This window comes from Hibiscus syriacus, unplaced genomic scaffold, assembly GCF_006381635.1.
Source record: "Hibiscus syriacus cultivar Baekdansim isolate YM2019G1 unplaced genomic scaffold, ASM638163v2 tig00111986_pilon, whole genome shotgun sequence".
NCBI lineage: Eukaryota > Viridiplantae > Streptophyta > Magnoliopsida > Malvales > Malvaceae > Hibiscus > Hibiscus syriacus.
Window position 1 is genome coordinate 24,961 of NW_024063229.1, and position 17,781 is coordinate 42,741.

The following is a 17,781-nucleotide window of genomic DNA, read 5'->3' on the forward strand; positions in this document are numbered from 1 at the left end:
GTTTGAAATGTTTGGTTAAGTACCTAGAATTCAATAATTTGTTGTTTGTAGGTTTTAGATGTGTAGGAAGTCTTGTTTGAGCAAATGTTTGGTTTCTGCAGGTTAATCCTTAAGTGAGCTGTGTGAAATGGATGTACGGGGTCACAAAGTTGTTGATTCATTGATTCAATAATTGATGAAGAAATAAGAATTATTATTATTTTGATTGTTTAATTGATTTGTAAAAGATGATTTGTAAATGTTGATTTGTTTAATTGATGTGTACATAATTTGTTTGAAATGTAATAGTTGATTTGTTGATTTTCAATCTGCTTTATGTTGAAGGCAAAACAGACTATCGCAACGCGAAATGGCTATCGCAACGAGAAAATCGCAATGCGATTTTCGTTTCGCATTGCGATTTTCTCGTTGCGATAACCATTTTCGCATTGCGATAGTCAAATGAATATCTAATAAGTGATGACAACTGAACAGATCATAGCAATGTTCAAACTCAAGTTACTAATACATGCCTAACTAAAAATGTTAAAAGTGCACACATAAAATACACATAATGCAAGTTTTGTTAATATATATACTCCTTTTGGTTTGAAAATATTTGGTTAAGTACCTAGAATTCAATAATAATTGTTAAAAGTTTATGCATGTTAATCCTCGTTGCCTTTTTCATTTCGCATTGCGATTCTATCGTTGCGATTTGCAGTTCGCATTGCGATGGTCAAATGATGGCCTTTCGCAACGCGATTCTAACTTTCGCAACGAGATAATACAGAATCGCAATGCGAGTTTCAAAGTTCGCAACAGGTTTTAGTTTCGCAAGCCAAATTTTTTGTGTATGTATATATACGCAGCAGCAACAACTCATAACCTAAATCCCTAAATCGCAACTCATTCCATCTCCATCTATCACTCTCTCCGGCGACATCCGTTCCAATATCCAACGACATCCTTCCCCATCCGGCAACAGGTCTTAGTTTCGCATCTCGTTTGTTTAGTTACAACCATGAAATCATCTAATGTTGATCATGTTTGGATAGATTTGTGTTTTGGAGGGTCATGGGAGAATGTTCATGGTGTTTTACAATATATGCCTTTACCCATGAATCTTCAACTAAAACTGTCATTAAAGAAGTTAACTTATGAAACCCTAATGTTACGTGTTTCAAAAAAATTGAATTTAGAGCCCCTAAGTGTATTTAGGCTATCTTATCAGAGAAATGGTAAAGTTTATTTGTTAACCGACATGAAGATGTTGAACGATTCATTGCTTACATTAATGTTTCAAGTGATGATGTTACATTGTATGTTGTTGAACCTAGAAGTAGTATTGTTGGGTCAGTAGCGGGTAGTAATCAACTAAGTGGGTCTCAAAACCCACAGCCTTTCTCTAATCCAAATCCAAATCAACTTTCAGCACCAAATTCCGGTTTTCGTATTGACCAATTAGACGATGATGAGCCAAGAGAAAAAATTGTGAGTACTAGTCAGTATTCGAAATTTGATCTTGGTCAATACCGGACTTTGATATTGGTCAATACACGAATTTTGATGATGTTTCAGAAGAAGAAACAGACCCTGCGTGTAATGATTTTGATATTGGTCAATACCCGAATTTTGATGATGAAACACCCGTTGTCGAGGAAGATGTTTTTGATGATAATGAGGAGGAAGTTACGACTGTGAATGAACATGTTGAACATCCATTCTGTAATTCATATAATCCTGAAGAAGAAAAAGAAAAAGAAAAAGTCCCCGAAGAAAAGAAAATGCCACGGGAGTATAACTGGAATATGCCAGAATTACTTCAGTTATCGGAAGAAGAGTTGGCAAAGAAAGCAGTTGATTGTTACACAAAAGTTATTCGTATCAAGAAAGATGATTGTTTTGATACAAAGGAAGACTTGAAGATAGCTTTGTATACGAAATGTGTGGAAGATGGCTATCAACTAAAAGTTAACAAATCAAGCAAAGATCGTTTCGAAACAAGGTGTACGGTTGACAAAAACTGTACGTGGCGTATGATTGCAAAGAGGATAAAAGATTGCGCAATGTTTCAAGTTAGGACCTTTATTGATAAACATACATGTTCAAGAACCCAAGTTTTTCCTCACCATAGACAGGCAAACAAAAAAGTGTTGGGTGGTTTTCTGGCTGAGTTAATGTTTTTGAATGGCAGGGTATATCGGGGACATGAAATTATGACTGACATGAATGCTCGGTTCAAGATTAGTATATCATATTCTCAAGCTTGAGAGCCAAATGTTATGCCTTGGAATTGTTGAGGGGGTCGCCAGAAGCATCGTTTGCCCAACTGCCGGCTTATTGTCATAATTTAAAGCTGAAAAATCCTGGGTCGGTAACTCATAAACAGATAGAGATGGACGCTTTGAGTTGCTGTTTATCGCCATTGGTGCTGCGGTTAGTAAATCAATATAATTCTGTTGACTCATTTCTGTTAGTTACATGCATTTAAAATTTAAATGATTATATTTCTTGTGTATATTATTTTGTAGATTCGTTCGTTTATTACTTGCATGCGCCCAGTTATTATAGTTGACGGAGCACATTTGAAAGGTCGATACCTTGGAGTAAACTTATTAGCAGTAGCCATGGATGCTAACAATGGGATATTGCCAAGCTTACGGGGTTGGCAAATCTGAAACCTCCGATTCATAGACTTTGTGGTGTTCATTTGTATAGAAATCTAAAATCAAGGTCTGCTGGTATAAAAAAGCACAAATGGACATACTGGAAGGCTGTAAAGGCTTATCGGGAAGTGGATTTCAATAAGCATATAAACTATTTAAGACGTGTTTTGCCTCAGTGTGCTCAAACACTAGAAGATGTCGGGTTTGAAAGATGGTCAAGAGTACATCAACTTGGAGCAAGATATGGTTTCATGACGTCTAATAGTGCAGAATCAATTAACGCTCTAAGTCGTCATTCCCGGAAATTACCCATTACTATGTTAATGGAGTTTTTTCGAGCCTCTATTCAACAGTGTACTACAAGAAAAGAAACCATGCAGGTATTATTTCTTTGAATTTACAGGAATTGGGATATATTTTACTAAGTATTATTATTTAAATTTACAGGAACATTGGAACATCGTGTTACACCATGGACTGAAAAAAAGATAACGAAACGTGTTGTGAAGTCAACGTCATGGAGAGTTGAACCATGTTCAAACACTTTGTTTGAAGTACTGGATAATAACTTAATGGGCTTGTCGATCTAAATGCAGGACGTGTAGTTGTATGAAATGGCAAACATCTGGTTATCCATGCGGCCATGTTATAAAAGTTGCTCTTCATCTAAACCAAGATGATTCAAGCACATACGCTATGGATTGCTACACTACAGAAGTATATCGATAGACTTATGCGAGATTGTCTACCCTATTTCACATCCTTCTGAGTGGGACATACCAGATGACTTACAAACAGTTTTGCCACCAACCATGGACAGAAGGCTACCTGGCCGACCAAAAGTCACGATCGTATACCGTCTAAGGGTGAAGAGAAGAAGAGATCGACATGTAGTCGGTGCAAGGAAAGTGGTCATACAAGGTTGACATGTGGATCACCATTGCCATCACAATCATCTTTTCCTCTACCAAAATATGGATCATTATCAAAATCCAAAGCTCATATGGTGTCAAAAAAAGGCAATCAAAATCGCAATCATCTTTAAAATCCCAATCACAACTGGCTTCACCTTTTGGGTCTGTTAACTTAGGTGATTTTTAAATGCAAACGTTGTATTATGTAGATTTTGTGTGAACTGTTAACATTTTCAGTTAGGCATGTATTAGTAACTTGAGTTTGAAAATTGCTATGATCTGTTCCAGTTGTTATCACTTAATAGGCAATCATCTTAATGTCCATCGCAACGCGGAAATTACTATCGCAATGCGAAATGAAAATCGCAACGAGAGAATCGCAATGCGAAATGAAAATCGCAACGAGGGAATCGCAATGCGAAATGAAAATCGCAACGCGAATTTAATTTCGCGTTGCGATTTTCATTTTCGCGTTGCGATTCTCTCGTTGCGATTTTCATTTCGCATTGCGATAGTACTTTTTGCCTTCAACATAATGCATATTGAAATCAACAAAATCAACCATTACATTTCAATCAATTAAACAAGCACAAATAAGAATTATGTTAACATCAATTAAACAAATCAACTTTTACAAATCACCTTTACAAATCAATTAAACAATCAAAAAATAAGCAATAATTATTAGAGAAAATAACACTTCTACTATTGAATCAACTTTTGCAGCCATACATCATTTTCACGCAGCTCACTTCTGAGATTAACCTGCATAAACCAAACATTTGCTCAAACAACACTTTCTACACATCTAAAACCTACAAACAGCAAATTATTGAATTCTAGGTACTTAACCAAACATTTTCAAACCACAAGCCTATAAACATACCAATTGTTTATGGACATTTTTATAACGCGGATGCAGGTAGGCAGCGTCTCGTATATATCGATCTAGCCATATAATGTCGAAACCACAAGCCTACGCAGCTCTATCTATATCGGTGGGAGGTAGATACTTTATACTTCCTGTGATCAAACGGTCCAACGCCAAGCATACGAGAGGACCACAATCCCCTCTGGGTCCTTTCGTTTGTTGTGGTGCGGTCTCGTCTCTGCTAACTGTAATATTGAGCTTCTTTGGCTTCTTGTTTCCAGAACGAGTCCAATAATTTATCGCATCCAAGTATTTAGCCAAATAAGAGCTCCATCCCTTAATAATATCTCTTAAATCAGCCAATGATATGTAATTTATCATGCTGTCATATACTATTGCCTTAAGGGATGGGATCTGAAGCTCGACGAGAAGCCAATGGTTACGTTCCAAAACAGGGATAAACACCTGCAATCATAAGTAATAATTCATTCATTTGCGCACTTATTTATGAATACCTTTAAACTCAATCTAAATAAACACTAACCTTATCAACCTCCCACCATGCAGGATAAAGTTTAGCTTGTCCATTGCCCAACGCAAATGATTCATCTCGTTGATTCTTCAAGTGAACTGCGTTAAAAGCCGTCGGCATTATTGTATACCGTGTATTTCTTTTATTTTCCTTAAGTTTCCTAATTATTAGTAGACGTGACACCCACGCATCGATATGCTGTTTTACAAAAAATACATATATAGTGAATTACATTAATTTTAAACAAATTAATCAAATGAAAATATAAGAAAAATATAAGACTTACCCCTCCATCGAAATAACCATTGTCTTCGACCCCTAATAATACGCCCCACCAAGACCGATCAAGCACAATAGATATCATCATTGAGCTTGCATATGTCAGTGAAACACCCCTGGCTTCACTCGTGTAGATAAAAATCAACTGCGGTCTTAGCCCAAAGGGTGTTATCCAGAATTGTGTCCGGTAGTTGTTTCCTCTCCTCTTCAGATACCGGTATGGTACTGGCCGGTAACTCATACGAGAGCCAACTTGAATCCATCATGTCCGGCACGTCAGAGGGTTTCTCAAGAATCCTACATATGACGCCATGTGAATCGGCTCTTGAATGGTGGGAGGGACCTCTTCAACGATGACAGTGGCCTCTTGAACGGTGGGAGGGGACTCTCGAGGAATGATAGGGGCCTCTTCAACGATAGGAGTGGACTCTTGATGGATGATAGGCGAGTCGGGCTTCTTCTTGCGGTGTCTTCGCACTATTGGGGTATACGGAGACTTAATAGCACGTGCACGCCGTCTGATGCGTGAACTCTGTCGTGCAAGAAAAAACCCGACGTAAAGCATCCACCTTATCGGTCTGCTAAATAAAATAAATATCAGTAAAAACAGACATGATATTTAAACAGTGAAAACAAAGATAAATATATTTCAAACTTTCAACCACAAGACAAAACAAAGACAAATACTAACTTCACAGTGTTAAAGTAAAAAGTTTAGCAGTTTTGGCAGCAACCGAATAAATTTACCAAGCAATCTAAGTGAAATGGTTAATTTAAGTGAAATTACGAGTAAATTTATCATCAAGTTAAATATGGAAAATCTTAAACTTACCTCGTTGCGTAGAGTATGAACCTCATTCTGCAACGATATACCATCTCACGTAGAGCGGCAACCTCACCATGTAAAGTAGACACCTCCACACGCCATGCACCATCGTTATCGCGTAGAGTACCGATCTCCTCACGCAAGGCATTGACCTCATCACGTAACTCCCTTGACTCATATATGATAGTATTTGTGTTAACTTACATTATTTATTGTCGCATATGGTATTAAGTCTTCCCAATCCAACATACGTTTCCTCTTCCAGGAAATAGCCCTAGGAATATCATCTGAGGATTTTAATGCATATGTCTGCATGCTGGGGAAAGCCTCGAATATCCAAATCTACAAACAATATAATAACAAACATTAGTAATTGTTAAATAATTAATTATAATTTTGAAAACATTATATAGAAATTCTTACCTTAAAGGCCCAAACAAAGCCTGACAAAGTGTATTTCGACCCATCGCCCCGCAAACTTTTGCGGTCATCAAAGGCAGACGACAACTTAGTCCAGGTAGCTTTCCATATATACGAACCCCACGGAAACAGATTCCATGCATTTAGGTCCTCTACCAATAATATTAGCTCCTGAGGAATAGGTTGTCTGGCCTCTCTGCCTAGAAAGCCGGCATACAAAAGTAGTAGAAGGCATACTCGGACAACATCGACGTCATTCATCTGAGTAAAACCATCTTTCTTATTAAACAATTTCTTCATGTCGTCGACGTGTAAGTTCGGCTTCTCTATTGACTCATCAGGAAAAAACCCTGGATAACCATGATGGCGGGTGATATGATGAGTGTACCGGCCTACATCATCGTGTCCGAATCGTAGACCAGTGATTAAGCAGAACTCCTTCCTCCCAAAACAAGTATACGCTGGTGGAAAATGAAACCATATCTCTTCCTCACCACGTTGTATACTGTCAGGTAGATCGCTAGTCATGGTCTGAAGCCACAAATGGGTCAAACTAGCATCTCCACCGGATGCTGTACTCTCAGCCATGGCCCGAAGCAGGTTTCTTCAAACAATTTTCTTTGTGCAGGTGAAAGCTTCGAAGCAATTGTAGTGGTTAGGCTAACTTTATTCCTTAATGTCAATGAAGCCGAAAAAAATTTCTACAAAAAAACAATAAACATACCAAGTTAGATATACCAAAAATTACACTGTCAAGATATACCAAAACAAAACAATAAACATAAATAGTAGTTTATTCTTGAAACTAAAATTTGCAACACTGTTTTGTCTTTTGGTTGAAATGAAAATCGCAACGAGATAATGAGAATTGCAACGCGGAAATGACTATCGCAATGAGAGAATCGCAACGCGAAATGACTATCGCGACGAGAGAATCGCAACGCGAAATGAAAATCACAATGCGATTTTGGTTTCGCGTTGCGATTTTTATTTCGCGTTGCGATAGTTATTTCCGCTTTGCGATTTTCATTCTCGAAACTATTCTTCTTCTGCATTACTTCAACCAAAAGACAAAACAAAGACAAATACTAACTTCACAGGCTAAACAGTTTAGCAGTATTGGCAGCAATCGAATGAATTTAATAAGAAATCTAAGTGAAATGGTTAATCTATTATTGAAATTACCAGTAAACTTATCATCAATCTCAATATGAAAAACCTAAAATAATGCAAAAATTTCAAAATAAAAATAAAAAAAACTAACCCTCGGAGGTTGATTTTCCATTTCTGAATGATTGTGAGGGATTTTTGACTGTGAATGGTTGTGAGGGATTTCGCCGGCGATGGGGACGGAAATCTTCGGAGATGGGGACGGATTTCGCCGTAGAGAGTGAAAGATGGAGATGGGACTGGGTGTTGTGTGTTTGGGTTTGAGGTTATGAGTTGCGTGCGATTACTGTGGACGGTTCATTTTCCGATTTATTAAGAAAAAATACGTGTTTGGAATTTGAAAAAAAAAATACGCGTTAATACGAATGGCGCTAAGTAAATCGCGTTGCGAAAGTCAGTATCGCGTTGCGAAAGTAAGTATCTCGTTGCGATTTTTTATTATCGCATTGCGATAGTCAGTATCGCATTGCGATTTTCCCAATTCGCGTTGCGATTTACTTATTCGCATTGCGAATTTCCCAATTCGCGTTGCGATTTACTTATTCGCATTGCGAATTGGGAAAATCGCAACGATACTGTAGACCATCGCAACGCGATTTTCAACTATCGCATTGCGAAAATGCAACGCGTATTTGCGATAATGGAGATCGCGTTGCGAATTAGCGATCGCATTGCGATTTTGTTGGTTATTTTGGCAAATCCGGAAAAGTTGGTTAAAATCGTATATATATGGGATTTTTGGTCACTGAGGTTATTTTCTCTAAAAACAATGCAACAACAACTAGGAATCGAACTTATCACAAATAATCATCGCCATAATACAAATATGCTTACAAATAGCATCATACAAAAAAATAACATAAAATTATTAGAAATAGCATACAGATCAAGGGAACACACCTATGTAGGTTGAAGGATTCTAGCTAAGCCATAAGCTTCTTATAATTAGTAGTACTAAGTTCAACGAAAAAGGAACATGCATCTCGAGTCGAACGTGCGAAATCAAATTGAGTTCAAAAGGAAGTAATTTGGATCTACTAGCAAGAGTGCAAAGACACATGATCACTTAGTAATGATTATTCAAAGACACCATAGTTCTACCAATTTGAAATATCACCTTGATGTCAATCCGTGCTCGTATCAATATTTTCGGAATAAATAATACATAAAAAATGTATAAAATTTATCTGGTGTTAGAATTTCATCTTATGAAATCAGCAAAGAAATTAAAATTAATCTGAATATATAAGATATAGAACGTCCACATTTAATAATTAAAATTAATCTATATGAGAAATTGAGCAGTTATCAAAGAATCAAAAGAAATTTTCGGTTTCACCTAGCACACTAAGAACGAGGTAGACATTTACAACCCATTCATATCATTACAACGCATATGGGTTCGTGACACAGAAAGGTAGAAAGGATTTTGATTTTGCAAAATTGGGAATCATGTGGTGATTCTGACAAAAATACAAAGTCATATATTTATTCATCACATTATAACATAAACAATGAATAAGTAATTGAATCTTTTATTTTGTTTAAGTTAAAACAGAACAAAGTTTATATCTTGAAATCAACATAAAAGTGAGTTAAATTCGGAAACCAATTGGGTTGAACAACTGAAACTTGAAATCCAGAGAGGCTAAAGTGGAAGATGACTTACCGATACTGAACAGAAAGTACAGGAATGGCGTTGGCAGAAGAGTTCGACGATAGAGATGATGTAGGTTACTGGAAGACCAAAAAAATGGGGTTTTGGGCGGATAAAACCAAAACTGCATCCAAGCATGAACAAAAACAAGTGTTTTGAAAATCGGACCGGACCGGCCGGTTCAACCGATTCAACCGGAAATCACTGTCTAGTTCGGTTCAATCTACACCGGTTGAACCGCTACTAGTAAACCGGTCGGAACCACTGAACCGTTTGAACCGGATCGGCTAAAACTGGAAAAACAAAAAAAAACTATCAATTTTGTTTTTTTTTAAATTAAACCAAACGACGTGAAAAAATTAAACCGCCAATATTGAAACTTGAACTCGAAAAGGCTTGAACTCAAAAAAAATTAGAAGATCGATTGAAGCCTAAAATTCGAGCTTGATTGAAGTGAAAGAATAGTTCACTCAATGCTCACCAAAAGGCTCCATGATTTTGAATGTCAAATTACCTCTATTATTTATAGAAGTTAGTTGGGATGCTCTTCTATGTTTCTTAGCCATGTGAGATTGTTTTGTTTTCATATTTTTACTCTTTAGACTTTTGAGATGCTCTTCTATGTTTCTTAGTCAGGTGAGATTGTTTTTAAAAAAAAATTAAACCAAACAATATCATTTTGTTATGCTTTTTTAGCCCCAAATTTATTTTTTAATTATAGTTATATAATTATATTTATTATTTAATATGTTTTACCTTAAATATTATGTTGTAGTTAATTTAAATTATTGTGTTTCACTTGATTTTATGGTTTTTAACTTATATATGTTATGACTTGCTTTGAATATGACTTGTGTATAAAAAATTATTTTTATTAAATATTTTTATTATTTTTATTTATTTTTTAAATAATTATGACGTCGTCCGATTCTTTCGACCGATCGGACCGATTCGACCGATTGAACCAGTGAACCGGTAGCATGGCCGGTTCGTTAACTGGTCCGATTCTAAAAACCATGACAAAAACGATCAAAAATATTTTGAATATCTTATGGCTAGGGTTAACCACTTAATAAGTCCCTCTACTTTAGGAACATGCAAATGGACACTTATATTTATGAACTTAACATTTAATTTAACCCATAATTTAGGGTGTGACAGATGAAATCATCTGCTATCTAAGTTTATATTGCAGCTAAGTTAACATTTTCAATTCGGTTTATCAAATTTGTGGGTTCAAACTGTTTTAAATAACCAGGAAAGAGGCTACATGAAGCCTTAACATCTGGAGTTGGTCGATTCATAAGAACAGTTCTTGTAATAATGGCGGTGGTACCACAAAGAAATCAATAGGCAGTCATTGCCAGTTGCCTGTCTATACGAACAACAATTTTTATTGGAAGGTCTCATCCCGAAAACTTTGGGTGCTGAATCAGATTGTTCTCATTTATCTCATCCGAAAACTACTTATCCACTTGTAGTGCCCACTGACAACCAGGGAAAGAAAGCAACTTTTATGTATATGGTGCACCAGTCACTATACATGTTATTATTCTCTCTTTGAGCTATACCACATAGGACATAAATTAGTCGTCGATTCAGAGCCTACCTACAATAATTCCATCTTTTTTTCTCTCTTTCTTATGATTGTTCAGTGTGGAAACCTAACACAGACCAAATTCCATATCTGAAAGGGAAAGGAATTGAAGACAAAAAAAAGTATAAACTCAGATCCTCCTAATCTTAAACGACATACAACACAGTCTCCCGAGGAAACACATCATTGAACCAATTGGGAAAGTGCACCCACGTTTTATCCTATCTATCCAACTACATTTCTTTACAATTATTTTTTTTGGATAAGTAATTTCCATTCAAAATCCAAAGTATGCAGCTACAGCTGCAACAGTACAAACATAAACAAAAAAACCTACAGCCCCAAACAGAACAACGAAAGAAAACATAGCCAAAGAAAAACCATAAGACAACATCAAAACAAGGCACCCCTAATCGGGTTCTCACACTAATCCTCAATCTGCACAAAGCTGCAAATTCACATTATAATGCCTATCCATGCAGCAGCCCTGCAATCTAGTTTGGAAAAATAGCTTACTGCAAAATGAAAGATTAGTACCGACTGGAAAAATAAATAAGGTAAATAAATGAAGACCATTAATTTTATTGTGCCGTGTAGTCACAGTCTTAGAAGCAATCACTACTAGAAAAATTAGGATCCTGCTTAATTAAGAAACTTTATTATCCAGAGAAGACAACTTGACCACTCTGCGAAACCCCCTTAACCTTAGTTCAAGTTTAAGAAACAAAATAAAGGATAAAACAATACATGTAGCAGGTATTGATACTACATCTATACTTGATTTGAGCTTAACAATAATCATCCAGGTTTATTTAGTTGAGAATTTTCACAAACTCAAGTCAACCTACCAACTTGGGTGCAGTAACTCTTTAACAACCATTAGGATAGGAAAGCAGACAGATCATTGAGGAACAATATTATACTTAAAACAAAAAAGAGTCTGAAACAAGAAACAAGTTCACAAGTAATACTCTGCTTTCAGTCTTGGCAGGGTTTTCAAGCAGTATGTATTTTTTGCTGACAGAAGTAACTCATTACACAACACAACCACACCATAATAAGGAAAACACTACACCACAAACCAAACACAAATTCCAGTCATACCACAGTTAAATACTTACCAAGACTTGATGCAAAGAAGCACTTATAGGTATTACACATGTTGCATATCTACAACACCGAGAACATTTGTTTAGGAAGAGAACATCGATACTGTAGCTAAGCAGTAATTGAGAATAATAATAGCTATTTTAGATAAAAAGCACTTACATTTCAAATGTCATTTTAACAGGAGCTACAACATGTATGGCAAGATTGAGGGAGAGGAAAATGCATTACAAAACTAGGCAAAACAATGGAAGATAAAGCTTGCATAGAAAATAATATCTATGCTCTCAAATTTATATTTTACCTCTGTAGGTAAAATACAAATGACAAAAAAAAATACAATGGATCTTTAGTTTCAGGTCATAAAGAGACCATTAAGTTCTGGAAATGGGGACAATGTAACAAAAAAAACACATTTTATTGTGACGAACTTAATTGGCATTCCTACAGCTAGTTGCATTTGCATATATTGTTGAGACAGGATATGTGTATGTATAATATGAAAGATGTGTATATGATACAAGAAATGTTTATGTATGATAGTTGTATTCTTTATTCTACAAGAAATATACTAGTCAATATGATAGTTGTATGACTAATGTGTATGTATGATATGACAAATGTGTATCAGAAAAGTTTGCTTACATTCTTATTGACCAGCACTTCAAGTCCGTTCTCGACTATCTCTTTCATGAACTTACAAACATAATATCCACACTCGGTACCTCCCGACTGACGGAGACACTACAAACAATTTACAATAAACGATTAGTCAAAATGAAAGCTACAATTTAAACAACGAATTATCGAAGTCCTCACCAAACATTGATCTAATTGATGCTAACCCTTTTGTTAGATCCACTTTGAGCAGTGTACAATATCATTGTCCTATAAATTGATGAAATATATCAAAGAATATACTATATGTTTCGATAATTTATGTTACTTATGCATTATAATCTGCTTCAACTGCTAATGGACATTGGTGGGCTCCAAGGAATTATGATAATAACTTGTTGCTTCATATCTATCACTGCCAACACCCAATGTCTTCTATAAAAACCAAAAACCAATTTAAGTTACTAAAATTTTTTGATAATCAAACGAAAAACAAACCCTGGATTATATGGCACTAGGTCGATGTCATTGTCCTTTCTTAGAGACATCGATCTGCAACGCTTCGACTTGCTTCATCGTTATTTTTGAATTTTGCCTTACGTCCTGATAGCGAGGTTGCAGACCTATATAATTTCTTTAAATAAATGAAAATATAAAGAAATCATTTAAATTAGACATATATATTTCTTTAAATAAATGAAAATATTACCAATCAGAGCATCGAATGACTAGATGTCTAGGCCACTTCACTAGGTACCCCACTGCATCTTTAACCTTGTAAATGAACTCATGAGATAAATTTTGAGTATATACAGAACAGTGTATCCCAGAGCCATCATTTTCATATCAACAGACACAAATGTGTGGGTATACTTGATGAGGGCTTGGCTCTGGATTTGATTATACATAGTCTCAACATGGTCATGTATGAATGTCAAGCATCGAGTTGGATTTGAGGTTTCCAAGATACTCCAAGCAGGAAGCATAATGGTTGCAATAAAATGAAGCCACAAGTTAAAGTAAGTGTTTCTCGTCAATTGCGAACATGTAAGAAGTCTGAAACGCAGAGTCGCATGACAAAAAATTGTATATTATAATATAACCACAGAAAATTCACTACATATTACTTAAAGATAGATAATACCTTGAATCAAAATCATTATAAGCTCCCTTACTTAAGGTACCAACTCCAAGAAATCCTTGAAGTTGATACTGTCAATAACTTTGTTCTGCAAAGTAAAATACATTGCATGACTACAAATCTATCAACAACAATAAGACATTACCAGAAAATAAAGAAAGGGGACTAAGAGATTCATGCCTTCAGTTCAGTTCGACCAAAGCTTGCAAGTGCACAAAGAACACCAAAGTAGCAACATCTTAAGGAGAAATGACTTCATTGTCTGAATTCCCCAATTCAGGACCCACTTCCAAGAACTGCACGCATAGAAAAGACAATCAATCCAACAATGAAATGGTAATTGCTCAAAATAAAACTAATCACAAAATCTCGCCTGTTACATTTCATATTAATAACCAATACAAGATGACCAACAGACGGATACCTCTGCAACAAAAGCATAGTACGCAAACTAGGAATTGATCAGGCCAACAAACTTTTAAGGATTGCTCCAGATAAAGGAAGAAGAACTAAATCCTTGAGGTACACATCATCTCACTGCAATAGCATCAGAACGAACACTACAATACTAGTTTTCTTTTGAGTCCATCAAATTAACTCTCTTTAAGTTTTCTACCATAATGTCCTCCACCAAATCCAACACCATAAAGGATTCCAGGCTTCTTTTGAGGAAAGCAATGCTCCGGGAATGCTTAAAATGAAGATTGTTTACACTAAGTTCATTGAACTTATTGAGCTCAAGATCAAGTCACATATATTTTGATCTTATAGGACAAAATTTCAAACCAAATTGTGTGGCTTAAATTGCTCCTAAACTCACGTTCTAGAAAATGACTTAGTAAAGGACCATAAGTAAATACTACACACTTCAGCCATATCTCAAATTCAACATATCAGGAATAAAAGATAGTGCATGTAACGATCCTAAATCATTGTAAGCTGAAAAATTGCAACATTTGAATTTTGCAAGATCAAAAAACAATTTATAAGCTGAAAAACCTTCCGAGCAGCAAAACTTGTACTTCTTAGACTCAAAATGAGGCAATCTGGCAGCACATCGTAGCTTAGCAGTAGTGGTATGGTTAAGTGCCTTGGTGTTTGCTCAGCCTTACTAATGTAGCTTCTCACATGAGAAAATTGACCCATCTCAATGCTCACAGAATACGCTCAAAACACATTTGAATAACATGCTTTGACGTAGTACAGTAATCTCGAGTTCGAACGTAGCTTTTAAAAGCATCCCCCAGTGCACCATGAGCATATTAAAATCTCCAAAATCATTGTAACCCATTTTTATACTTTCTTTGATTAAATTAGTCTGAAAGTTAGAAACCAAACAAATTAAAAGAACTAAATAGTTTCTAGAAAATAAATTTAGTAAGAAAGATAAAATTACCCTGTAGACATTGAGTTCACTCTCGAGCTTCTCTTTCCTTTGCTCGGCTTTTCGATCAACCATAGCGCAACAGGCGGCATCCATCGAATAGTTCGGACCCAATCGACCGTCGATCTTCTGGACTATTTCACGGAATAGCTGATTGTTCTCCCCCTTTTTGAGCTCATCGTAAGCCATCCTTAGGGCTTCCAATTGTATTGCGGTATTGTTGCAGTGGTCGGTGATGAATATGAGATGCATGATCTTGGTACGGCCGGAGTAAAGTGCAACGTAGGCCTCAATTTCTAGGTGTTCGCCACTAATGATGGGCCATAACTTCCGCTCCATTTTCGACGTTGAGGATGACGGTGCATCATCTTCATCCCCGATGCCATTCGCACATATCTTTTTCATTAGTGGATTCGAGATATTGTCTTCTCCAACCATTGTTTAATTTTTTTGGAAGAAATATAAATGAAAGGATATCTGAAATTTAGGAATTTTTAGGGATAGGGTTTGTGTGTTAATTGTTTTAGCTTATCACAGTCAAACTCGGGCCTAACAAGAAGAGAATTGGGATGAAATCAGGAGAGAAAAAAAGTGAATGAAAGTGGAAAACATTAGGCGTGAATTGATTATAGAAGGGGAAGAAGCGGGAAAGGATGAAAATAATGGGGAAATTAAAAGATGATTTTTATGGATGATATATAATTAAAAAGTGTATTCTGTATTTTTGTAATTTTTTTAGATTATGACTATTAAATATGAAATATATTATTATAAGTCATAAATTATTTAAATTTTAAAAAATATGACATTTTTTATGACACATATTTTTTGTAAGTTATAAATTAACGTGTGTCATCATTCGTGGGTCATTAAAGGTATATTTTCTTGTAGTGAATTTCGTCCGGACTGGTGTAATCCCTAATAATGGATGTTGTCCCCCAAGGTTAATAAATTTTTCAAATTTCGTACATCCAAAATAAGGAAGTAGAACTCTGAATAGTGTTGCTCTTTTCTGGAAGAAAAGAAAATATTTTATCCAGAGTAAATCCCATCGAAAAAATATAAAAAAATCCTCTGGAAAAAGAAAAACTTCACTATTCTTTGTTAAGAGAGAATATATAGAAGAAAAGAGGAGATGATGAAGAGAGTGAGTTGAAAGTGAAGAGGGGTCTTCTTTTATAGCTAAAAAATGAGAAAATTTAGGTAAAAATATCAAGAGAAAAATCCGCAAAAAAAAAAACTTCAAAGTATCAATTTCTCCAACTTTTTCAACATTTAAAGTTTAATTAATTTAAAATTCAAATAAATGTTTATTTCTTTGCATTATTATAAATACCAACAATCTCCCACTAATGCAAAGAAGTAAAAATCCTAAAGAATTAAAGAAAAGAACACAGCGAAATTAGTCACTTAAGCACTATAATCTATTATATTGGAATGGGTATTCTTCTCTTCAACAAGTGAAATGAATCTTGAATTTGTTAAGATTAGGATTAACTCATAACACACAACTAACTTCAGATCTACTTGAGTTCCGCGATAGTTCAACATTTTGTCAATGATACCTCAGGATGCTCATAAGTGCTCTAGAAAAACGACCCAAAGTCTTTTAGAATGTGTTACTCCTTTACATTTACATAAGTGATTCCATCAAGTCTATCTTAATATTGACCACCCGAATTAGGGTATAAAATCATTAAAAGATTTTACTAAGCTCGACTCTCATATAAATTCGATGAATTCATCAATTCCGTCTCACTAGGATCACCCACAACTTAGACTATGAATTCATAAGAGTATAAAATTAAACCTACAGATCGGTGTATCCATCAAGGCTGTTTCACTAGGACTACCCAAATCTTAGGCTATGAATCATTAAGAGTATAACACTCAACCTTACAGATTGGTGTACACGATATGTCATAGGAATAGGTAGGAGTGTACGTATGAATTACTCATCCAATAGGCTTAACTCTCATACCCTCGACGAATCAAAACCATTCTTCTAAGTAACCCTTGAGTTAAGGAACCAGCAAGTTTCCTTTCAGATTTCATGTACTCTAAAGCGAGTACTCCATTCTTTATAAGATGTCTCATATATTCGTGTCTTGTCATGATGTTCTCTTCTTACCATTGTAAGATTGATTATAGCAACCGCATATTGTGGATTGTGAATCACATAATAATGACATTGGAGGTGTAGGTCTCCCCTATAAGAAATCTCTATAAGAAGATTCCTAAGCCACTCGACCTCTTCAAGCTAAATCAAGAGAAATAACTCTGATTCAATGTGAAGCAAGCAATAACGTTTGTTTGACATACTTCCAAGAAATAACTACTCCACCTAAAGTTAAATATACCCACTAGTGGAACTTTAAAATATACCCACTAGTGGAACTTTAAAATATACCCACTAGTGGAACTTACTTCATCATTGTCAGTTACCTAATTTGTATCACAATATTCTTCAAGGATTGTAGGGTATCCAACAAATTTAAGTTCATAATTTATGTACCTTTAATGTATCTAAGTAAAAGATTAAGAGTATTTCAATGCTCACCACTAGATTGTGAGCATATATATACTTAATCTACTAACAACTAGACAATATCATGTC

The 17,781-nt window shown here is 35.4% G+C and overlaps 1 pseudogene; it reads right to left on the reverse strand.

Moving 5' to 3' along the window:
- Positions 1-13,385: 13,385 nt before the first annotated feature.
- On the reverse strand, positions 13,386-15,637 carry LOC120173816 (annotated as a pseudogene).
- Positions 15,638-17,781: the final 2,144 nt, after the last annotated feature.